The sequence below is a fragment of the Cyprinus carpio genome, chromosome A7, assembly GCF_018340385.1.
Source record: "Cyprinus carpio isolate SPL01 chromosome A7, ASM1834038v1, whole genome shotgun sequence".
NCBI lineage: Eukaryota > Metazoa > Chordata > Actinopteri > Cypriniformes > Cyprinidae > Cyprinus > Cyprinus carpio.
This window is the reverse complement of record NC_056578.1, coordinates 12924570-12949739: the sequence shown is the minus strand read 5'-3', so window position 1 is coordinate 12949739 and position 25170 is coordinate 12924570. Positions and strand designations below refer to the sequence as shown.

Genomic DNA, 25170 nt, shown 5'->3' with positions numbered 1-25170 from the left:
GGCACAGACCATGCTTAATGATTTTTATTGTATTTTACATTTCTTTCTTTGCTAAAATGTGCGACTCACTATCAGATGTACTGAGGATGAGCTCAGAACAGAAGCAGTGATAACTGCTCAGACTCACATCACAGCACTGATATGAATATGATATGAATATGGTTTTTAAAACTGGGTTAAAAATCTGAAATCAAGAACATCATCCTCGAGTCGAGCCTGACATCTGCTGGACAAACCATGAAGTTCAGCAGCAGACAGACTCTGGATCTACAGAAGAACATTTACAGTCATTAACCCTATAAAGCCTGCTGTAAATCATCCACACAATCAACTACTCAATCTACTGCACGTCTTCTGTGGTATGATTGATAGTCTAATCATTCTTTCTGGTGTCAGATCTTGAGTGATTTTGATCAAGTAAAGGTCAGAATAACTGCAGTAATATCTCCAGATGAACTCTTACTGGACTGAAGCAGCTCAGCTTTACTTGATTCTCCATCAATCATGTTTTAGAGTCTCAAATCTGATCCTCAGGATCTTTTGAGGAGCGTTTGTTTCCAGAAGCTTTACTTTCACTGTTCCTCAGCGGAGGAATGATCTTCACAAGCCTCCAGAACATCTCACATCTTCTGAGGAGCCTTCATTTCTTCATCTCTCAATCACTGCATTATATGTTTGGATCATTTACATCTCATCTCACTGAGACACATTACTGCAGATATAGAGCACAGACTCATATTTAGATCATTTTTAATATCAGTATCTGTTGTACTGTTATAAAGAACTCATTGATTTACATCACAAGCATCAGAATTTCAACATAGAAATATCAGCATCTGCAGCAAATTCATGTTAAAATTGAGCTTATTTTTCCTTCATATTCTCACTGTATCAGACTATATGAGTCATGCTTTTTATTTTGTCTAAATGTTCAACAAACTGTTCCATTTCCAAACAAAAGTAATATGTATACAAACACAAAGGAGGTACAAAAACAGCTTACACATGCATTATTTTATAAAATGTTTTATTTGTATAATTGGCAGCTAATTGAAATGCATGAGATGGTGTGTAACAGACACTGTCCCAAAGAGAAACACCAGTAACACTTTCACAAGCTGATATAAATAAAAATAAAAGAGTGACATCACTAAACTCTACAGGACCGCTGATTCTCGATGTAAATATGTTCATATTGCAACCACAGAGAGCATTCAATGGCATGTTCAAACCAAAAGCAACGCAACAGCAGAGAAAACACAAGAGCTTCAATCACTGGAGAGAAAGTCCTTCTTTGGAAATGCCTCTTTTCACACGGAAAGCCTTCAGTGATTTGATTGAGAGCCCAGAAACTCGCTCATCCAGATTAAAGCAACATGAAGATGAGCAGACATCCGTCTTGTGCTTGATTTCACTACATCTAAAGTGCATCAAATGCATTCTGACGCAGATGTTTAGTGTTTCAGGTGTAATGAAGGCAGCAGACCTCTCTCTCTCTCTCTCACACACACACACACACACACGCGCATGAGTCTGTGCTGCGACTGGAAGGCACACGTCACGTTTCTTCAGTCTGCACTCACATCAACGAGCCTCTCAAACGAGGGCCGAGTGAACAGCACACACCTGCCGTCTGTTTATGAGTGAACCGAACAAAAATGACCTTTAAATGAGAAGCAACAATAATGAAAAACAACTAGTACATCTTTAATCGGAGCTAAACGACAAACTACATTATCAAAAGGCAAATAGTCGGTATATTGCAACTCTCTCCACTAAACTACCTCATCATCATCATCATCATGCATACACTGTCACTTCCTGTCAACGGCCACCTGATTGGCTGACGGGGGCATGTGACGCACTGGCATCTCAAAGGGAAGACATCACGCCGCAGCTGGAGAGAGAACGACCCACGGGTAGTTAGTTACCGACTAACTAGACTGGAATTCAAACAGTGCCATTAAAGTCTACATTCAGACAATTCATTATAATTTGAAAAACGTAGCATCATTCTTAAGAGCAAGTAGTTAGTTAGCAACTACCCAAACTAGCAAACTAACCAGTCTGGAACTTAAACAATCAGATTAAAGTTTGCATTTGGCCAATTAATATTTCAATTGTAATATTAAACATATATTATTAAAAATGGCAAACTGATGATTCTGAACCTCTATGACTAAAAGATAATAAAAATAACAACCAACAGCTAGTTAGTTACTAACCTACTAAATCTGAATTTAAACTGCCAGATTAAAGCCTGCATTTGGCCAGATATGATATGGTATTTAAATATATGATAAAAATGGCAAATTAATGATTCTGAACATTTATGACTAAAACACCCATGGGTAGTTAGTTATGGCTAACTAGTTTGGGTGTTTAAACATCCAGATTGAAGTCTGCATTTGGCCAGATATAATATATATATGATAAAAATGTCTAATTAATGATTCTGAACATTTATGACTAACATCTAATAAAAATACCTATGGGTAGTTAGTTAACTCTAGTTAGTTTGAGTATTTAAACAGCCAGATTAAAGTCTGCATATGGCCAATTACGCAGTTATAAAATGGAATTTATATAATAAAAATGGCAAACAAATCATTCTACACATCTATGACTAAAATATAATAAACAGAATGACCCGTGGGTAGTTAGTTAACAACTAACTAGTTTGGAATTTAAAAAGCCGGGTTAAAGTCTGCATTCAGTCGATTATGCAGCTTTAATATGGAATATACTGTAGATTATAAAAACAGCAAATGAATCATTCTGAACATCTACGACTAAAGCAATAATAAAGAATGACCCTTTAGACTAGTTTAGGTTGAGTTCCTCTCTCCAGCTGTTGACTTCCTGTTAGCAGCGGTTCTCTGGAGTAAAACCCAACACGGCAAAACCGGACCCGATATTCCCTGATCGCACAGACGAGCGCAGACCGAGTCATGGAGTTCACCAGCAGTCACTCTTCAGCAGTGAGTGAGATTCATTGATTCAGTGACTCAGAATCAGAGCGGCTGTCTCTCCTGGTGAAGCTCAAGATCGTCCCGGACCCCACGATGAGATTTCAGCTCTGCGCGCGTCGTCCGATCAGGGAGCATTTGCATATTCGTTTGCTTTAGTGCTCGTTTACTCCGAACGGATCCGGTGGCTACAGCTGCTCGATTGTTTTCCTCCCACGAGTCGGTAAAGTGCTATAAGAGACGCCGCATGTGAACCCCAGCCGAAGAAATCTTCTAAACATCAGTGATTGTGATTTCAGGTTTCTAGAATAAAATTAAGGCAGATACATTTAAGAAACTGAAGCTAACACTAGTTAATCTACCGCTGATCTCTAGAACTCTCAGCGACGGCTGACTCAGATCTGTTCAGTCGAGCTGTGAAGCAAAGTCTGTAACTCACTCGCACTCATCATTAACCAGCGTCCAGGACACTCACACCATCTGTGGACCGATCACAAGCCGACGCATGTCGCATCGTTATATTAAAAATAGTGCAATTTTAGACATTTATATAAATAACTCTAAAACCGTGCTTTTAAGTTTGTTTTTCAGTTTTCCATATACATGTATATATATTTATATAGTAGCCTATACACACACACACACACAAAGGAGGAACAGTGTAGCGCTTCAACTCTCTCTCTGACCACAAACAACTGAACAAACACTTCCGTATCTGCTCCAAAACAGTCGGATGCTTTGAATATCGTGCAAACCTCTCATGAGGAAGTCACGCACATTTAACAGAAGAAGAACTGTGAAGAAGAGTCACAAGATTGCGATTACTGTTTCTAAGAGGAAGACCGGATTTTCTCCATCGCTCAGGGAAGCGTTTCTGTCCGTCGTCAGAGTTTGAGTACAGAGAGACTGAGAGCACTGAGGACAGACAACACGGAAATATTTATAGAAAGTCTGAAGCGCTGCCTCTCGGGCGCCAACAGGGGCCTCATTTATATTTGTAAAAACTCGCTTCGATGTGGAAATGTGCTTAGCGTCACGCCAGACACAGTACTGCAGGTTTTTGGAAATATAAGCTGTTCTTGCTGTTAAAAATGTATTTGTGTTTGAAGAATTCAGTCAGAAACACTGAATCATCCAGTGATGAATCGAGTAAATCTTGAGTGAGTCACTGAATCATTCCTTTCAGAAATTCCAGCAGATTTTGTTTAGTTGTCTAATGTTTCTCTTGTGAGAGAACTACAAAAAAAAAGTTTTGATTTGCACACAAACAGCTCTTAATCGAGTCCAGTTTTTATGTAGACAGATGATTTCTGTTCATGGTATTCAGAAAGAATTAAATGTTTTGCAAAAAGAGAGAGAATAAATGTGACCTTGGTGCACAAAACCAGTCATATGTGAGATGTATGCATCATCTGAAAGCTGAATGGATAAGCTTCCATTGATGTATGGTTTGTTAGGAGGACAATATTGAAAACTGAGATGATTGTAAGATCAGGTTTTAGGATGGTTTCTGCGCAGTGTTTTATAAATGAGGCCCCAGAAGAGGAAGAGAGGCGTCAGACGTGCTGTGCTTTGGCTTTGTCTTTGTTGCGTGTGTGTCTGCCGTCCGTGCGGCTGATGTGGATGGCCCCCTGCAGCAGCGCTGTGTGTGGAGTCTGTGATGTGGGGTGGTAGTAGTGTCCGATGACCTCGCTGTACGCCGGCGGAGCGGCGCTGATGAGCGGACTGTCGAACACGGTGCGGTTGGGCGGCGCGCGGACCGACTCCCGGTTGAGCTCCAGCTGCTGCTCCGGGTCCCGAGCAAACCCTGATAGGGCCCCTGGTACGGCGGAGGCTCCTCTCCGTCTGACAGAGAGATGGTGGGCGGGAGGTCGATGATGGCGTGAGGGAGGTACGGGAACGTGGGCTGGAAGCGCGACAGACGCTCACGCTGAAGGTACGACGGCACACGGTCCGGAGCGTAAACCTGCGGGAGACAGAGACCAGAGTCAAACCGGATCCTGAGCAGTGCTGTGGTAGCAGTCCTTATTTATCCCCTTGGAGAAGTTCTGTTTCTGTGGGTTTCAACATGTGTTTCACATAAACGATAGAAATACATTTCAACATATCAGCAAAAAAAAAACACAAAATCTGTGTCCCTGCAGCACAGAAGCAGTCATCAGTAGCACAGATATATTTGTAGCAATAGACAACAATACATTGTATGAGTCACAATTATACATTTCTCTTTTATGACAAAAATCATTAGGATATTAATCATGTTCCATGAAGATATTTAGTAAATTTCCTACCGTAAATATATCAAAACTTAATTTTTGATTAGTAATATGCATTGCTAAGAATATTTAGATTTTTTTTTAGAAGATGATTTTCTCAATATTTAGATTTTTTTTTAAAGGGTCAATTTTTTGAAATTGAGGTTTATACATCATATGAAATAATCTTTCCATTGATGTGTGGTTTGTTAGGAGGACAATATAATACTTATATAAAACAAAACTAAAATAAAAAATCTGAGGATGGTGCAAAAAAAATTAAAATATTGAGAAAATCATCTGTAAAGTTGTAAAAATGAAGTTCTTAGCAATGCGTATTACTAATCAAAAATGAATTTTTGATATATTTACAGTAGGGAATTTACTAAATATCTTCATGAACATGATCTTTACTTAATATCCTAATGATTTTTGTCATAAAAGAAAAATGTATAATTGTGACCCATACAATGTATTGTTGTCTATTGCTACAAATATACCTGTGACACTGATGACTGCTTCTGTGCTGCAGGGACACAGATATTTTATCATCTGAAACATGCTGCAACTTATTTCCAAAACATACACAAAGCCACATATTTGGATTTGTACTAAATAAAATTTCTACGTGAATTTGTACAGCTTATTTCCTGAAGCTGATAGTTTAAATACATTTGTTTAGGCTTGGCATTTATAATGCATGTTGTTTCTAATGAATGCCACTATTATTTATGTTTGTTTTATACTTTTTTTATATTTTTAATTTCTGTTTTGTTCTGAATACTGTTAAACAGAATGGATTTATTGTGGAGTGTTCAAATGAACTAAAATACACGTTTATAGTGTTTACAGTTTTTGTAAATGTTTTATTTACTGTGTTTTACATTAATTTCGAACGTAATAATACAATGTTTTTTTTTCTTTCAACAATGACCTCTTTAGTCAGGTGTGACTTATCTTCTGGAAATACACAGTAGTCATCTCTGGATGAGAGTATAGAGTAAGTTTTACACAAATGCAGCTATTGATGAAATAAATCATACCTCACTCATGGCACTAGAAGAGCTGGGACCGTCAGAGGACCACAGACTGCCCTCCTGCGAAACACAGAGAGAAAAACACATTACAAATCATGCAGGACAAACCAAGAAACTGGGCTGACATTCTTCTTAGTAATTTAATAGTTTTAGTCACTTTACAATTGAGTCAGTTTTCTCTCTTTCCTCTCACATAATACAAGGATTTCAGCTCAATTCAGTGTCATGTTCACTGATCATCTGATTATTTTAGATACTTATATTTATACAAGGATGTGAAATATACAATATATGTTTGCATATTTTGTTTTTTAAATCATTTATATACATTAATTTCTTACAGTTAATCTAGAAGAGACTCTGAAAGCATCATTTCTCAGCATGAATGCTGCACACATTTGGCTCTGTTTCAGTCATGATTCAATTATGATAACATGATGAATCATAATGTGTTTGATCATGACATGATGCAGTATCTCTTATTGTGAGGAAGTTGACTAGGTGTCAGGATTTCTTTAGTGAGTCTCTTGAGCAGCTGGAAGTTACAGCTCAACTGCTAGACACACACAAACATGAGCACAAATCAGAATTATGGGATGATTAATCACACACACACACACACACACACACACACACACACACACACACACACACACACACACACACACACACACAAGCGTCGTGAGTCAATGATAATGTGACCAAGCTGAATCTAAAATTAGAACAGTTACTCCACAGTGATGTGACGCCTGGAGTGAGACCGGCATCAGCGTGTGTGAATGAAGCCGTCATGGACAGTGTGTGTGTGTGTGTGTATCTTACCGACGGAAGGGGCAGGTGTCGTCTGTGCACTCGTCCGTGGCGGGAGATGAAAGATCGTGCAGTCAGTCTGTAGTGATTCAGCAGACACGTGATCATCACCACCATCATCATCATCACCACCACGATCACCAGAATCTGAACAAACTCCAGCTGGGCTGCACACACACACACACACACACACACACACACACACACACACACACACACACACACAAGTACTGTAAATCTCACTGAATGGCAAGCTAATAATGGCATTCTTATTAATATAAGTGAAAACTTGAGCACTGCTCAGAAAAGACACTGGTCAAAAAAAAAATCTGATTCAAACAAATTCAAAATAAGATTCAAAAAGACCTGAAAGTAAAAAACACATTTTACAGTAAAACTACTAGTTCCAAAGACCAGACCAAACTTTAAACAATTCATGAACAATTAACACTGAACATTATGTGGAAGGGAAACACATTTATACACCAGTGTTTGGGGTCAGAATTTTTTTTTAATGTTTTTGAAAGAAGTCTCTTCTGCTCACCAAGCCTGCATTTATTTGATTAAAAAAATAGTGAAATATTATTAGAATGTAAAACAGCTGTTTTCTGTGTGAATATCTGTTAAACTGTAATTTATTTCTGTGATGTGCAGCTGTATTTTCAGCATCATTACTCCAGTCTTCAGTGTCACATGATCTTCAGAAATCATTCTAAAATGATGATTCACTGCTCGAGAAACATTTCTGATTATTATCAATGTTGAAAACAGTTCAGTATTGTTGTGGAAACTGATACATTTCATTTTCCAGGATTCACAGATAAATAGAAAGATCAAAAGAACAATGTTTATTTGAAAGAAATATACTGTAACATTATTAACGTTTTTACTGTCACTTTTGATCAAATTAATGCATTCTTAAAGAATAAAGTATTAATTTCTTTAAAAGATTAAAAATTTTACTGACCCCAAACTTTTGCATGCTAGATATGTAGATATTTTTGTTCAGACACAGGAAACTGATCTCAATTGTACCATCAAGTACAAGGACTGTCCCGATCAAAATAATGAAATCAAACAAAGCAGACAGACCAGCAGCCTGGACCTCCAACAGCCGTAAAACACACAGCAGCTTCTCTGAGACACTATCAGTTTTTTCTTTATTTACTTTTTAACGCCACGCCAGCATCAAGGCTATTTTCATGGCAATCTCAGAATAAATTACACAAGATATACAATTAACAAAAAGTCATAAAACACATTTCAGATCTACACTAAACCAAAATTCTAAAATACACTCAGGTGATACATTTTTAAATATTCTAAAGAGAGCGTCAGACTCACCGCTGCAGCGCGTCTGAACACACGGATGCGAACCGTCCACCGCATGGAGCTGCATGATGCACATCCACCAGAGACAAACTAACACTGACGCCCCTGCGCTCCCACACACCCCGGGGCAGATGGGTATGAGGGGGACGGGCCTGAGCGCCGCCGGTCTAGACTGAATTGTCTGAGCGAGTCAGTTTTGAATATGAAAACAAAAAGAGTGCGAGACAGCTGATGGTGCGAGGACGTGAATTGAGCCACGAGCGCAGAGCCAGACACACACACACACACACACACACACACACACACGCACACACACGCACACACACAGACACATACAGACACACACACAGACACACACACAGACACACACAGACACACACACACACACACACACACACACACACAGAACAGATCATTCACTGCTAAAGCATCTTATCCATCTGCTACTGCATCATTCTCTCCAAAAAGATACATTTATATCTCTTTCAAAACATTTGCCAACTCTGCTACATTCAGAGTGACAATGTTTCATTTGAAATGTTTTGCATCAGTCACTACACAGAATACATAAAAAAAGCCTGCTCACAACAATAATAATAATATTGAAATATATTAGCATCCATAACAACACATGATAATGTTGTTTATTCTACTATTACTATTAAAGTAACACTTTTTTTTTTTGTAAATTATAAATATAAGTGACAAATATATAACAAAAAATGCACTAAATATTTAAATTTTAAAAAGTTGCTTTGGCAACTAGCTCAAGTTTAATTTGAAATTTACTAAAGCTAAGCTAAAATTACTAAATATAAACAGATTAAAACTAAGAAACCTTAATACTAATATTTACAACAACAATTAAAAAAAACTAGAAAAAGAGAGAAAATTATTAGAAATGAAACCAAAATGAAAATTATAAAAATATAAAAGTGTAAACCTAAATGCTTATTCGAATTACTTAAAAAATATAATATAATACAAAAAAAAAAAACAAAAAAAAAACACATACTCAAAATGTGTCAAAAAATTTATCAGCATATTCATTCCATCAATATTTTTCCTTCGTGTCGTTATAATTATAACGTTATGACAAATAACATCACTGATGTTTTGGTTATCTGTTATGAGCTCCGGCTTCAGTTCTGGTGTTTCATGCTTTCAGCAGAATCAATAAAACAACAACAAAAGCATCAGTCACTTGAGTCGTAATACTGACGTCTATTCAAAGAGCCAACATGAGCAGCTGATGACGGCAAACACACACACACACACACACACTCAGAGATCAGACACAGGATGGCGGAGGGGTCATGAGGGGTCAAGAGAGGTCAAAGCTCCGCCCCTCCCCCGGCTCTTTCTCACGGGTCATTCACGGTCACAGTCGAGCCAGACAGACAGAGAGAGGAGGGGCACTCGTGTGTGTGTGTGTGTGTGTGTGTGTGTGTGTGTGTGTGTGTTTGTTTAGCTGCAGTTTGGGAACAAATCTGACCTCAGAAATGAGTTTAAATCTGTCCAAATCTCCCTTTAGGAATATTCAGGTCTGTCTTTAACTGGAAAAATGGATTTATATACCAAAAAAATAACTTCCTTCAGCATATACTATATAAAATATATATAAAGCTCCTGCATATGTTATATCTAAAATACCTAAAGCTCCTCCAGCACATATTATATATATATTAAAATATAAAGCTGATCCAATATATATTAGGGAACACTTAAAAAGCTGTCGTTTGTTAACATTAGTTAATGTATAAACTAACATGATCAAACAATGAACGATACATTTATTTTTTATCTTTGTTGACATTAGTTCATAAAAATACAGTCGTTCATAGTTTGTTCGTTCACAGTGCATTAACTAATGTTAACAAACACAACTTGTGATTTTAATAATGCATTAGTTAAAGCTAAATTAACATTAACTAAGATTAATACATGCTGTAGGAGTATTGTTCATTCTTAGCTCATGTTAACTAATGAACCTTACTGTAAAGTGTTACCATATGATATATAACATATATAAATATGAATCTGTAAAATAATTTTTTTAATAGAAAAAGTCTTCTTTTGTGGTTTATGTTAGTCTGTGGTAATTAGAATTAAAACAACAAAGTCAATATTATGTGCTCATTTACATGTCCAGATAAACGTGTGTGTGTGTGTGTGTGTGTGTGAGAGAGACAGAGAGAGAGAGGTCACAGGGTGTCACAATTTGCTTGCACATTTCCATAGGAATGACAAAGCAGAGAGACACCGAGAGAGAGGGACAAAGACAGAGACACTGAGAACCGACTGTGGGAAACACTCAGGGTGTCTGACAGCAGACGGACATCATAAAACATACGGCTGCAGTCCCCGTGCTGACTGCTTAGAGAGAGTTTTAGAAAAACAAGATCATGTGACATTATAGTGAATACAGTCCATCTACTGGACATTAAAGGAATAGTTCAGCCAAAAAATATTCACTGTAAATGTGCTCACCCTCAGGCCATCCAAGATCAGGATGAGTTTGTTTCTTCATCAGGTTTGTAGAAATGTAGCACTACATCAGTGTCTCAGCAATGGATGCTCTGCAGTGAATGGGTGCCGTCAGAATGAGAGTCCAAACAGCTGATAAAAAACATCACAATAATCCACAAGTAATCCACAGCACTCCAGTCCATCAGTGAACATCTGGAGAAGACAAAAGATGAAACACATCCAGCATTAAGATGTTTTTAACTCAAATACATAGAGTCCATAATCCATAATAACACTTCCTCCAGTGAAAAAGTGCGTCTCCTGTTGTCTCTCACATCAAAATCCAGACACATATTTGTTTAGAGCTGTTTAAACGCTGCTTGATCTGTGCAGATTTCTCTCCTGATTCACACCAGAACACTTTTTTCACTGGAGGAAGTGTTATTATGGATTATAGACTCTATGTATTTGAGTTAAAAACATCTTAATGCTGGATTTGTTTCATCTTTTGTCTTCTCCAGATGTTCACTGATGGACTGGAGTGCTGTGGATTACTTGTGGATTATTGTGATGTTTTTTATCAGCTGTTTGGACTCTCATTCTGACGGCACCCATTCACTGCAGAGCATCCATTGCTGAGACACTGATGCAGTGCTACATTTCTACAAACCTGAAGAAGAAACAAACTCATCAAATGTTCTTTTTTGGGCGAACTATTGCTTTAACATTCTAGACTGGAACACTGTTCCTCATAATCCATGAGATCAGTCTTCGTCAATCATCAGATTTTGGCCAAAGCGTCGATGTTGTTGTATATGTTCAGTGTTTGAGACTCATTCAGACAGGTTTGGATGCACTAGGCCGGACAGGTTGTGTTAGGTTCAGACGTGCGTGTTTGGATAAGCAGACGTTTGTTTTGCTGACGTGTGTGTGTTTGGTCTGGCGGCGCAGGTGGGCCTCGAAGAATCCGTCTGAACATGTTGTGTGTGTTTGTGTAACGCCGTTCAAACACGCCGAGGGCGAAACATGCGGTAAACAATGCAAACTATGCTTTAATGAGAGAGAGAGAGACTGATGGTTGAACTCAATGAGGATTCAGACGTCATTCTCCAGCGAGGTCGGGCTGAGAACAATTAAACCAGCAGCAATCCGTCACGATATTTATTTTATGCATTTAGTTGTTTTTTTAACAGGGACAATGCAGAATAACATTACAGATACAGGCTTCTAGCCAATGGCTAATTTGCAGTCCCAGTCCCTGGTTAGGCTTTTAAAATACAATAAAAATAAAAAAATACATAAAGAATGTGAACTAACAAGTACTGTAAGCGTAACAAAAATTTAAAAACTGTGTACAACCATCAGTGCTCACAAACCTGTTTTTGTTTGAAGCATTTTCAGTTCAGCTGGCAAACTGCTTTTTAAAGACTGTACTTTTAATTGTATTTTAGCTCATTTATTAGTTATTTGTATTATATTTGTGCACTGAATTACTGAGGCGTGGACGTGTGAAACGTAATTTTGTTTTTATGTGAAGCATGAATCTGATCCAGAGCAGTGTCCCTTTTACTCAAAATGTGGATTGAGCAGATGTGGTTTTTCTCTTAGGCCCTATGCAGTTCTGTGATCCCTCTACTACTGTGCTTTACTAATCACTGGCATATGATATCTGGAGCAAGCGAAATTTAAAACGCCAATGACAATGTGACCACTGGATGGAAACACATGCAAAATGTTCTGTACTGGGCAGACGTTTGTGTGCTTCGCGTCGCTCCAGCCGTGTTTGTGTTCGGGCCGATGCCAGGTGCACCTTCCTGCCCCGCGGGCAAAATAACATTCCAGACTCTGGATAAACTCCAGCCTGTGCTTCATCGCGCTGGAATGATTCGCTCGCTCAGCTACACAGCCAAGCGTTTATCAGAGAACAAACCTGAGACTGAAAACTGTCTTCATGCACTCTAAAGAATTACTTTTTTCAAGAACATTAGAGCGCATTTTACACAAAAACACTATTTCAGTTTCCAAAATAGTATTAAATTCAGTGTTGCTTGCCATTTCCTTGTAAATATTTGTAAAAATTTACTTGTAAATTCTGAGTCAAAACTCTTTCTAATCATTTTTTTTTTGAGTGGCTATGTATTCAGATTGTGTTAAATTAATGTAGAATTTAATTTGAAACAATTTTCACTCAGAACTGATCATAAATTTCACAAATAATTAAAATTAAATTAAACATGAAATTTTGAAGAAGACATTTTTATTGTAAAACATACTCCAATAATCAAGTAAAACTACTTTGCTTTTGACTTTTATTTGTTAACATGTAATGCATTGACTAACATGAATTAATAAAGAGCAACACATTTCACAGCACTTATTAAGCTAATAAAAAAGGTCACAGTGCATTAACTAATACAAATAAAACTTATATTTTTGTTTATAATGTAGTAGATTAACATGAACTAAGATTGTGTTTTAGAAGTGTTTCTGATTGTTAGTTCATGTAGTTAACTAATGTTTACAAACTGAACCTCAGCGTGAACTGTCACCGATAATCTTTATTAACATCATTTTACGTTGTGGTAAGATTTTAGCAATGCTTTTTGACTATAATATGCAGGTTAATGTGAGTTATAAGAACGTTCACCGGATATTGTCATCTGAACAAGTAACGAGTTTGAAAAAAAAAAGTTACAGAATGCAGCTTTAAAATGTTAGTAATTTTCTTGTGCATTTTTGTCATTTTTATTAGATTTAAAAAAAATATGTTAATATTGTTTTTATTAATTAGTTATTTAGTACCTTATTTTATTTCAAGCAACAAAATGTTGGTTTTTAGTAAATGATAACCTGCACACACTGTCGCTAACAAACACTATTAACGTCATGTGACCGCGACCAACCCGTCTGTGTTCTCAGACAAAACAACCTGATGGAAACACACACACAGAGAGCAGTGCAAACACTTCCCAGACTTGTTTCTCAGACAGACACGGGCTGATATAGAGCAAAGGTCATGCTGCACACTACTAAGGGAAGGTGGCAGACGCACAGACACTCAGTCTTCAAGCCCACATGAAGTCAAAATAGTATGTATTTAGTTCACACTCATGGTTAACAATTCATGCAAGTTAGAAAAAAATTCTTTGTAAACAGTAGAACTGTAAACACTAAAACCAGCTGATAGTTCCAATGAGAAGAGATTAAAAAATGTGAAATAATAAAATAATAATGGAAAGATAATGAAAAAAATTGCAATATTAAAGCATTATAATTATAATATAATAATACAAATTATAATTAAATAAAAACTAATATTGACATATTTTACGTTAAATATGTGGTATATATATATATATATATATAATAGAAATTGAAATGGCAAAATTATATTAGGATGTTTTATATTATAATTATATCATAATATTATATATAATGATGAAATAGGCTACTGTGTATTTTTTGAAAAAAATTACAAGAAAAATACGCCGAGACAATAGACAGACAGAGACAGAGCAAAACAAATATTCCAGAATATGGGCTTCGGTGCTTCACTAACACACGAGGATCATGGGAAGAGACGGGGCCAGTGCTGTGCTTTAGAGTCTCTCTGACACACACATGCCTTTATTTGACGGGCTGGTCCTTCCTCTGACCTCTGACCCCTGCAGCACAGACGGCCCTACAGCTGCAGCGTCTCATATGCTAAATGCTCATTTACATACATCTGAATTAATCCAAGACAGCAATTAAGAGTCAGATGAGACTGTGAGACTAAAGTGACCTCCAAAACACACACACACACACGCGCACGCACGCACACACACATTATAACACACGCACACACACACACACCACTCTCTCTCTCTCTCACACACATACACACACTCACTCTCTCTCTCTCACACACACACACACACACACACACACACGCACACACACACACAAACACACACTCTCTCTCTCTCACACACACACTCTCTCTCTCACACACACACACACACACACACACACACACACACACCTCACATGAAATAACCTCCATTCATTTGTTAATTTCAACCTGTGGAAAGTTTCAGCCATAATCTTTTTTTATTTTATTTTTTATTTACAGATGATGTGTGTAATTTATTCAAATGAACTATTTTAATTTGATTTTAGTTATCTATCTATATCAACAAAATTTAAAATATAAATAAAAACATTACAATATATTACATTATATTATAAATACATGCATAAAGAAATAGAATACTGTGCAAAAAAAAAAGTTTGTATAAGGAGACAGAGTTCAAGAATAATATTCCAGAACATGGGCTTCAACACGTCACTAATACACAAGGATATACTATCATAATATAATAACACAATATATAATATAATATATAATTTAAAAAGATTCATAATTATATTGTTAAAGCTTTATCATTTTAGTTGCTTTTTGATTAATATTTAAATAACCCATCCAAACTTTTTACATTTTTTAACAATTTAGAGTTTTAAATGAAAAAATAAAAATAATGAAATGTTTAACTGTTATTTATTTATTTGCTGAATTTTTGGGGGGGGTTTTTTGAGTCCTACTGACGTCTGATTCTCGTTCTAATGACTGTCTGAACGATGACAAAAGTTCCAGATATAAGAGAATTCCCATGATTCAACACACACGTGATGATAACCGGAGCTGCTCACGGTGGTTAGTCAGGAACGTTCCTCTCAAGAGCAGTGAGAGACAGAGAGCATGCTGGGAAAGCGGATGCAGACGTGACATAATGTTCTCACTTAACACAAAATAGTGTGTGTGTGTGTGTGTGTGTGTGTCTCTATATTCCCACACACCCCATCTGCTATTTACGGCTCCAGACACTGAAGCGTCTGTGTGGGTTTCACTGAACACAAAAGAACCTTCAACCAAACCAAACCACCATCAGTGCAGATGAACAAGCCAGCACATGAGCTCTAGGTCAACGAAACTAACTCCACGTTTCCAGGCGTCCTGCTGCTTTATGGTCCTCAGCTTGACTCGGACTGTAAATCCAAACTGCTGCACAGTCCAGACACAAAGCCGATGTCCTCGCGTCTCTGCCAGCAGCGTATGCTCATAGACAGCAAGCAGAGTCCAGACTAGCTTCACCTGAGCGCTTAATTATTAACTCACACACAGGAACTCTTAATGGAGACTAAAATTACCAGCGCTTGCTGATGAGAGTCTGAAGCTGATAACAGATCACAGCGAGTGTGACAGAAACACAATCAATCAATGACCTATAATGAAAGAGTGGGACGGCCCGGGACAGTGTCTACTGTACTTACTGTACACACACATCCAACAAAAAAGGCACGACGGAGATCACCAGAAAATCACTGGCTCTCTCACTGCTTACACTATACTATGCATATAAATAAATAAATATATTAATACTTTTATTAATCAAAAATGCATTAAATTTATCAAAAGTAACAGTAAAGACATTTATAATTTACAAAATATTTCTATTTCAAATAAATGCTGTTCTTTTGAGCTTTCTAATCATCTGTGAATCCTGAAAAATAAAATGTATCACAGTTTCCACAAAAATATTGAACTGTATTCAACATTGATAATAATCAGAAATGTTTCTTGAGCAGCAAATCATCATATTAGAATGATTTCTGAAGATCATGTGACACTGAAGACTGGAGTAATGATGCTGAAAATACAGCTGCACATCACAGAAATAAATTACAGTTTAACAGATATTCACAAAGAAAACAGCTGTTTTACATTCTAATAACATTTCACTGTTTTTTACTGTATTTCATATAATATACATATGTATATACATAATATGAAATCCCGCAGGATCTCATCTCTCTCAGTGTACAGGGAAAAGAGAGGAAAAGGAAAAACCACAAAAGACTGGGAACGGAAGTAAAACAGGTTTCACAACTTCTCATGATCTTCTGTAACCAGATCCTGATCCAAACCACACACGGTCCAGGCATGTAGCTGCGTGTGAGCGATACTGAGAGAGATAACGGAGCACAAGCTCGCGCCTCGCCTGCGGTCACAGACAAAACACTGGGATCCGTCTGAGACGAACACACGCGCTCTCACATCGCCTCGAAACCGCGCCGCAACCCTCTCATGACACATTACTATAATATCAGAGGTTAAAATTAACATCAAATACAATAATCACACTCAAATAATAACTCAAAGGTTTGTATACAACTCAGTTATGCATAAAAACTCATCTTCATGTCAGATTTATTCAAACATCCAAATATAATTAACAGTAAATAAGCTCTCTAGTGTTTTATAGCTGATTAATCAACTGTGAACACTGGAGAACTTCTCTGTGCTAAATGCTAAGCGTCAGCATCATACTGATCATAAGCTGTTTTATTGACATTTTTCCACAGTTTAAACATGGACTGGTCGATTACATGCGACGTGATTAATTTTAGTAAGTTGTACTAGTTCTTTCAATGACTTCTGATGCTTGTTTATGTTTATTTTGTGCTATAACTTGTAATAAAGTGGAAGAGACTCACGCTGACGATACAGAGATCTGTTTGAGAGCTGATACTTTGTTTTTATCAGCACTTAAAGCTCAAAGCTTTTTGCGAAGGTGTTCTACAAATAATGTTCGATGAAAGGGAAAACCACAAATCTGGCAACCTGTCAGCCGACACTAAATGCATTGACGGAGGTGAGTCAAATCATCCCAGCAAATAGCATCCATCATCTATATGCATTGACGGAGGTGAGTCAAAGCAGCCCTGCAATTAGCAGCGAGTCTGTGGCAGAGACACAGCCATTACGAGGAATGAGCAACCCGCCGCTGCACTCCAGCTCCAGAGAACATCAAAACACCAACCAACATTCAGCACAAAAATCCCAGTTCTGTCATCATTTACTCACTCATGAGTCTCTCCAAACCTGATTCATGAAGAATTTTACACAACTGTTTCATATGCAAGCTTCAAAAAGGACAAAAACACCATAAAAGCACCAAATCATCAGTCCATAAAAACAGCTATTTTCTATTTGAATATATTGTATTATACCATACTGGATTCTGATTGGCTGGCAGGTATGCATTAAATCCGTTTAATGCACAGGTAGTTCAGAGTCAGTTTAACCACCGTTCTATATTAATGCACTGCTTTAATTGATGCACACAAACCCATACAAATTTCAATAGAAAACAGTTATTGTAAATTGTAGTCATTTTATATTTTCACTGTACCAAGTAAATGCCGCTCTGGTGACTAGAAAACATTTCTACCCAAAACATCTTAACTATTCCAAACTTTTGAGTGGCGATGTAGTTTCTGTTCCTCTGAAGTCATATGACGAGGTTTGTGAGGAACAGACTGGCACGTATCCAGTCAGACACTGCAGAACTAGGAGTAAACGACAGAACGAACTCTTTAGGACACACTGTTGATGAATGGGACAGCTCTTATGTAGCCGTGTGCTCTGGAGCGCAGCTGTTTCCTCTTCCTGTGCTGTGAAGAGCAGAACGCAGCAGTGTTTCCTCAGCGGCCGATCGCTGCAGATGTGTTTGTATCAGAAAGCTCAGAGACACAGACGCAAAACGATGAAACGACCCAACAAAGACATGACAAACCCCAAACCAACAGCAGAGAGCCACCACACTCTGAGACAGACTACAGGAACTCAGTTTATGCATGATTATTAATCAAAACTAGTGCTGTCAAACGATTAATCGCATCCAAAATAAAAGTTTTGGTTTACATAATATGTGTGTGCATACTGTGTATATTTATTATGAATATATGAATACACACACATGCATGTATATATTTTTAAAATATTTACATGCACATGTATATTCAAATACTTTATATTATTTATAAATTTATTTAATATATAAACATAACATCTTTGTCTTAGATATATGCATGCATGTGTGTGTATTTATATATACACATAACAACAAATATACGCAGTACACATACACATCATGTAAACAAAAACTTTTATTTTGAATGCAATTAATCGTTTGACAGCACTAATCAAAACTGCAATATAGCTTAGTGCAATTATCAAATCACAAAACCATTTCACAAAGTTGTAATGAGAAGAACAAAAGATATGCTTTTCCTTTAAAATAAATAAAAACATTCATGAGTATTAATATTGTAATTTTACAGTTGTAACAAAAAATTACTATAACTATATTATTTTTCTTAAATACTGATTTCTTTTTTTAAGTTTTACAGTTAAATGTTCCATCTTTTTTTAAAGTTACCTTTATACTTTAGTAATAATAATAATAATAATAATAATAATAAAGATGATCACTATTACAATTATAGCCATATTGGTAAATAATCACACAATTTTGGCCAAATTTGCAGCCATATATACACAAGCAAAGCAAATGTATAATTTTTTAAATCATATTTTAAATTGCAATCACAATTTTAATCAGAAAAACAAATAAATCGCAATTGGATTTTTTATTTATTTTTTCAAATTGTGCAGCGCTGTGAGCAAATAATGTGAAATATAATTATTAAAGGTTTAATTCTATTTCTCTCACCGTTTAGAGATGTTTGTGTTATTAAAAATCCATAAGACTTCCGTTCGTCTTCAAAACACAAATTACGATATTTTCGATGAAACCTAAAGTGCTTGAAAGTCACTGAAAGATAACTTCAACTGGGGTAAACGCTTCAAAATGTTCACAGAGACATTTAATTAGGCTTTCTTTCACCCATGAGGTTACGCAGTTATCACAGAATTTTCATTTTTGGATGAACTATCCATTTAATTTCATGTACATGTACAAATAGATGCGGCTCTCATGATTCGTGTGCATGTCTGCATTATCAGGAACAAACGAAGCCTATTTTTTATCATCTACTAAAGGTTTGAGGAACTGCAGCAGTTTTCCAGTGAAACGAGGTCAAAGAGCACTTTTCTGTGACGCGTCTTCAGCTGATCTGTGTCTGCAAAATGCAAACGATCACATTATAATTGACAACCACATTGTTTATATGGGTGGCAAAGACTCGTGTTGGGTTGCCAGATCTGCCCACAATGTCTAGCAGCTACCGGCAAACCCTAGAGAGTCACAAACACAAAGGATCAGAGGAAACCGCCAGCTGTAATATCCTGTTAGGAGGAAGACCCATCCCGACTTCCCCTGAAGGGACAATCTGGCCGGCCTCCATCTCAAACACAACAGCCGCTTCAGACGAAGAGCGGTTCTCGTAAGCGAGGCGCTGATCTCATCCGCAGTGGTCTGTGTCACGCTCACGTCTCATCTGTGCTTCTCGCTAACCGTTCACACTTATCCTGACACCCACTTATCTCACAGACGAAGAAGACGACGCAACACCAGACCAAAAACGTTCTCAGATCAAAAGAGAGAATCAAAAAAAAGAAATAACAAAAAAATATATTGAATAGCAATACTACCATGTAAAAAAAATTATTATTAAATGGCAAAAGTTGCATGAATGCTTCTTGGTTGTTAAAATGTAATCAAATACTTAAAAAAGAATATATATACACAAAAAAAAAAAAAAAAAAAAAAAAAAATTATATATATATATATATATATATATATATATATATATATATATATATATATATATATATATATAATATATATATATATATATATATATATATATATATATATATATACACCACACACACACACACACACACACACCAGTTATTTTACATGCAATGTAAAAAAAAATCCACCTACTTTAACTTAAAAAATGTAAGCTCAGTTGCTGCCTTCAAATTTTATTTATATAACATGTAATTTCAAACTATGTTATATTATCTGACTTAAAATATTAAGTTGAAATTGGTTAGATTATTTTTTTTTCTTTTTTAAAAAATAACACACACAAAAAAAAATAAAAAAATCCTACCACCTGTTTTTTAAAAACAGTAGCCTATATCAGTATATAAATATATTTAAATTTATATTTAATGTATAAATCAGTATATATTAAAGGCAGCACAACAAATACATGATGCATTTAAAATCATACGTTTTTTACAATATCTTTTTTTTCATATGACACCGAGATTTCTTTTTTTTTTTTTTACAGTAGTGAGAATTTGAGTTTTTGAATTAGATTGAGTACTATCAAATATTGTGAAGTGCAAGTGTTAAAGGGATAATTCACTTAAAAATGGAAATGATTCCTACTCTCTCTCGTGTCGTAACAAATCCGTAAGACTTTTGCTCATCTTCAAAAACACAAATGAAGTTATTTAAATGAAATGAATCGACTGAAAGTCCATTCAACCACAACTTCAACCATGGTTTGAAAGCTTCAAAAGGTTCATAAAGACAACAGATTTAATTTAGATTTTTATTCACACATGACGGTAAGTAATTGATCACAGAATGTTTAACTTTTGAATGAACTATTCCTTTAATTTGATGTACTTGCTATAAATAGATGATGACATATTTGCATGTCTGACAAAACTCAAGCATGACTGTCTCAATAACAAAAATGACTAACAAAGATTAAACGTGTCCAAAAATAATGTCACAACGCAAAACATCTTAATGAATCTAAAACAGGCTTCATTTTTTGCATGCTACATGTTTGCTTTTGTATTTTGTTCTTTCACGTGTCTTTATTGAGCTCTTCATGTTCACAGAAGCCTGGAGAGATTGAGTGATAGTCATATTTGACTGACGCTGACGCGCGTCTATCATCGATCTCTCCTGGCTTCAGCGATCATGAACGCAGACGTGAATCTGTTTCCGAGACGCAGCTTGTAATGAAAAGAGCCGAGCACTCGAAGTCTGTTCCACGAGTCGACTTGATTATAACATCCAGGAAAATGTTAAACCCTCAAATCTGCTTAAAGCACCGTTTCTGTGAGCAGAACAAACAGGCTTCCATCCCGCAAAACAACAATAAAGAAAGAGCAGCTCTGAGCTTCAAGCCAATTCACATTCATTCTGCTTCACTTGTGTTCTTTAATCCGGATCGGAGCGAACTTTTATTTTCCTCCAGGATTTCTAAATTGCACAAAGTGTCCAGGGTTTGGCTTTTTTTCATACTTGCTGGAGGTAATGACTGGAAATTAGTTTGACCAATAGCGTGCAGGCGTTCTACACAATCGACCAATCGTGGCGTGTGAGAAGGCGGGATCTACAGAGAACAATCAAAGCGATGCAAACACAAAAACAAGCCAAAACCTATTTAGAAAAAGAGGATGTACACTAGCAGTCAAACGTTTTTAAACAGTAAGATTTTTAGTGTTTTCTCCTCACCAAGCCTGCATTTTTTTGATCCCAAATTCAGCAAAAACAGCAATATTGTGAAATATTTTTACTATTTAAAATAACTGCTTTCTATCTGAATATTTTCTAAAATGTAATTTATTCCTGTGATTTGAAAGCTGAATTTTTAGCATCATTACTCCAGTCATTATTCTAATATTCTGATTAGCTGCTCAAGAAACATTTCTGATTATCATTACGTTGAGAATTTTTTCAAGGTTCTTTGATAAATATAAAGTTCAGAAGAGCAGCATTTGTCCTCACAGCAGCAGCAACATAAAATTAATCAAAACAAGCCGTCTTAACCCTCCACTCGAGAAACAAGAAGTCCTGAGGAGTTGACGTGCTTCAGAGCAAACTCAATTAAACCGGCGCTCGATAAACCCGACATTTTGGGAGTGTTGCTTTCATTTCCAGAGAAAATCATCAGGTCAGGCGTGACTGAGAGTCTGTCTAGACAAATAAGGGCAAGACAACGTCTGAAAACAGAGATAGAGACGTTTCCAAAGAGCTGCGATTGCGAGGAACATTATTTATGACAAAGCCGAGGCAGAAGCCCAAACTGCACAGCAAGTTCTTTTCCCCCGACAGCCAGTTCTTGCTGATATCACCTTGTTATTTGTTCAGCTTCTCCTTTACAAAAGATTATTTGCAAACTGCAGACAGATTTTGCAAGACGGTTAATCAGAGAGAATTCCACGAATGAATGAGTCTGCTGGACAACAGGGGGCAGCTGTCTGAACAATGAGTGAGTCACTGCGAACGAAGCATTAGTCAGCCAACTCCCAGCTGAGGATTTCAGAGCAGACAGAACGTCACACACACATCCGTCTGATACACAGACCGGCCCGAGGACATCAAAATGCTCAGAACGGCATGCTTATGATTAAAACGTGAAAATAATATTATCATGTGCATTTCGCCGAGAGGAAACCGAAAACATCAACAGAAACCCATCATAGAGAAACTCTAACAGTTTCCACTAAAAACACCATTACAAACTTTACAAACCATCAGCTTTGAAGCATTTTAAATGGTTTTCTGTAATGCGTTTTGGAACATATTCCAGTAGGATTTATGGGTTTTAACAAGCCACCAGAAGTTGATCAGTATAGAAACCCATAGAAGTTTCCATTAAAACCAATACACGTCCCATTATAACCAAATTCTGTGATGGTTTCTATTGTTTTGTTTTTTTCAGCAGGGAGACTTTCAATAAAAACCAAGGGATAGTTCACCCAAAAATGAACATTTTATCTCCATTCACTCACGCTTGTGTTGTTCCAGACCTTATGATTTGCCTTCTTCTGTTGAAGTTACTGGTAGCCACTGGGTTTTATAATAATGGGAGAAACTAGTGAAGTCAGCGGAGACTAGAAACTGGTTGGTTACCAATGTTCTTCAAAATATCTTTTGCATTTAACACATCATCCTAAAAGAGGACACAAGTGTCATTTTTGGGTGTACTGTTCCTTTAACTCGCTGAAAAGTCATTCTTATTCAGTTTTAAACAGAAATGTGACCACTGACCACAAAACAGTCATAAGGGGCAATTTTCTGAAATTGAGATTTATGCATAATCTTAAAGCTGAATAATAAATAATCTCTCCATTGTTGTTTGGTTTGTTAGGAGGACAATATTTGTCTGAGATACAACTATTTTAAAATCTGGAATCTGAGGGAGCAAAAAAATCTAAATATTGAGAAAATCATCTTTAAAGTTGTTCAAATGAAGTTCTTAGCAATGCATATTACTAATCAAAAATTAAGTTTTGATATATTTTCGTTAAGAAAGTTACAAAATATCTTCATGGAACATGATCTTTACTTAATATCCTAATTATTATTATTTTTTTTTCATAAAAGAAAATTCGATAATTTTGACACATAAAATGTATTGTTGGCTATTGCTACAAATATACCTGTGCTACTTATGACTGCTTTTGTGAACGAATAGGTTCACAAACATATATAAATACATAACTCATATTCTGCGAGCTAATGTTCGAGTCTCTGACCGCTTCACCTACTAACCGGATCCTTACACGACCTAAACTAGTCCTCGTCAAAACTTTCTCAGGAGTTTATCCAAAACGTCACCCAACAAATAACGAGTCTAAAAAGCCAAAAAACAACAACAACATAAATACACGGTGGGGTTGTATAGATGTCCGTTAAAAAAAGAACCGCGAAAGCCGATTCAAATCAGCGCCTTGATTCAGCTCGTTTAGTGAAGAACGTCAAGAGAAAAGGCTCCGATACTCACTGATCGCCATGCTCTGGAATGAAGTGGATCTCTTGCAGTTGCACGTACAGGAGACATTTGTGTGGGTGTCGGTGGTTCCGTTCATCAGACCCATCAAGCTGAACATTCAGGAGATCTCGCGGAAAACGGAAGGACGCGATCGCTTCACGGCGCGCTGTCGAATAAAAACATTGACGCAGGCTTTTCCTTCCCTCAGCGACGCTTCTTTCTCCCAGGAGCGGCTTTCCTTTGGCCTCCGTCCCCCCACCCCCGTCCCGCTGTCTGGCCGCTGTGCTCCAGTATTCCCGGTGTTATTCCCAGACGGTTTGTACTACTTTCCAGCCGTCTGCGGCGCGCACCTCATTCAAGTCCAAGTTGGCTGGGAACCGGCGGGGGGCGGGGTTTAGTGCGAGGGGGCGGGGCTCCGAGGCAGACAGCATGACGTCACTGCCAGACTTGGCCTTTCACAGAGTGCATGAGCCACAGTAATCTTTTCTCCCCACAAATACATTCTTTGGAATAATTCATGTGGTTTAATCCGTCGAAAGTCTCTTTTTATTGACAAGTGGTATGACAGAGGTATTGTTTTTGTTTTGGATTTATTTAAACTGAAGTATTTATGACTTTGTGTAGTCTTCCTCTGCCAGCTCTGTCCTCGAAAGCTTGTCTACAAGTTATGTGCATTTATTTAAAACATATTTTTGCTTTAATGAGAGGGAAACAATTCTGCCCAAACTTTTAGTGGATGGAGTTTGTTTTCTTGAA

General features: G+C 36.9%; 1 pseudogene; it reads right to left on the bottom strand.

The window, feature by feature from the left end:
• Positions 1-1010: 1010 nt before the first annotated feature.
• LOC109051176 lies at positions 1011-24805 on the bottom strand (annotated as a pseudogene).
• Between the last annotated feature and the right edge of the window lie 365 nt (positions 24806-25170).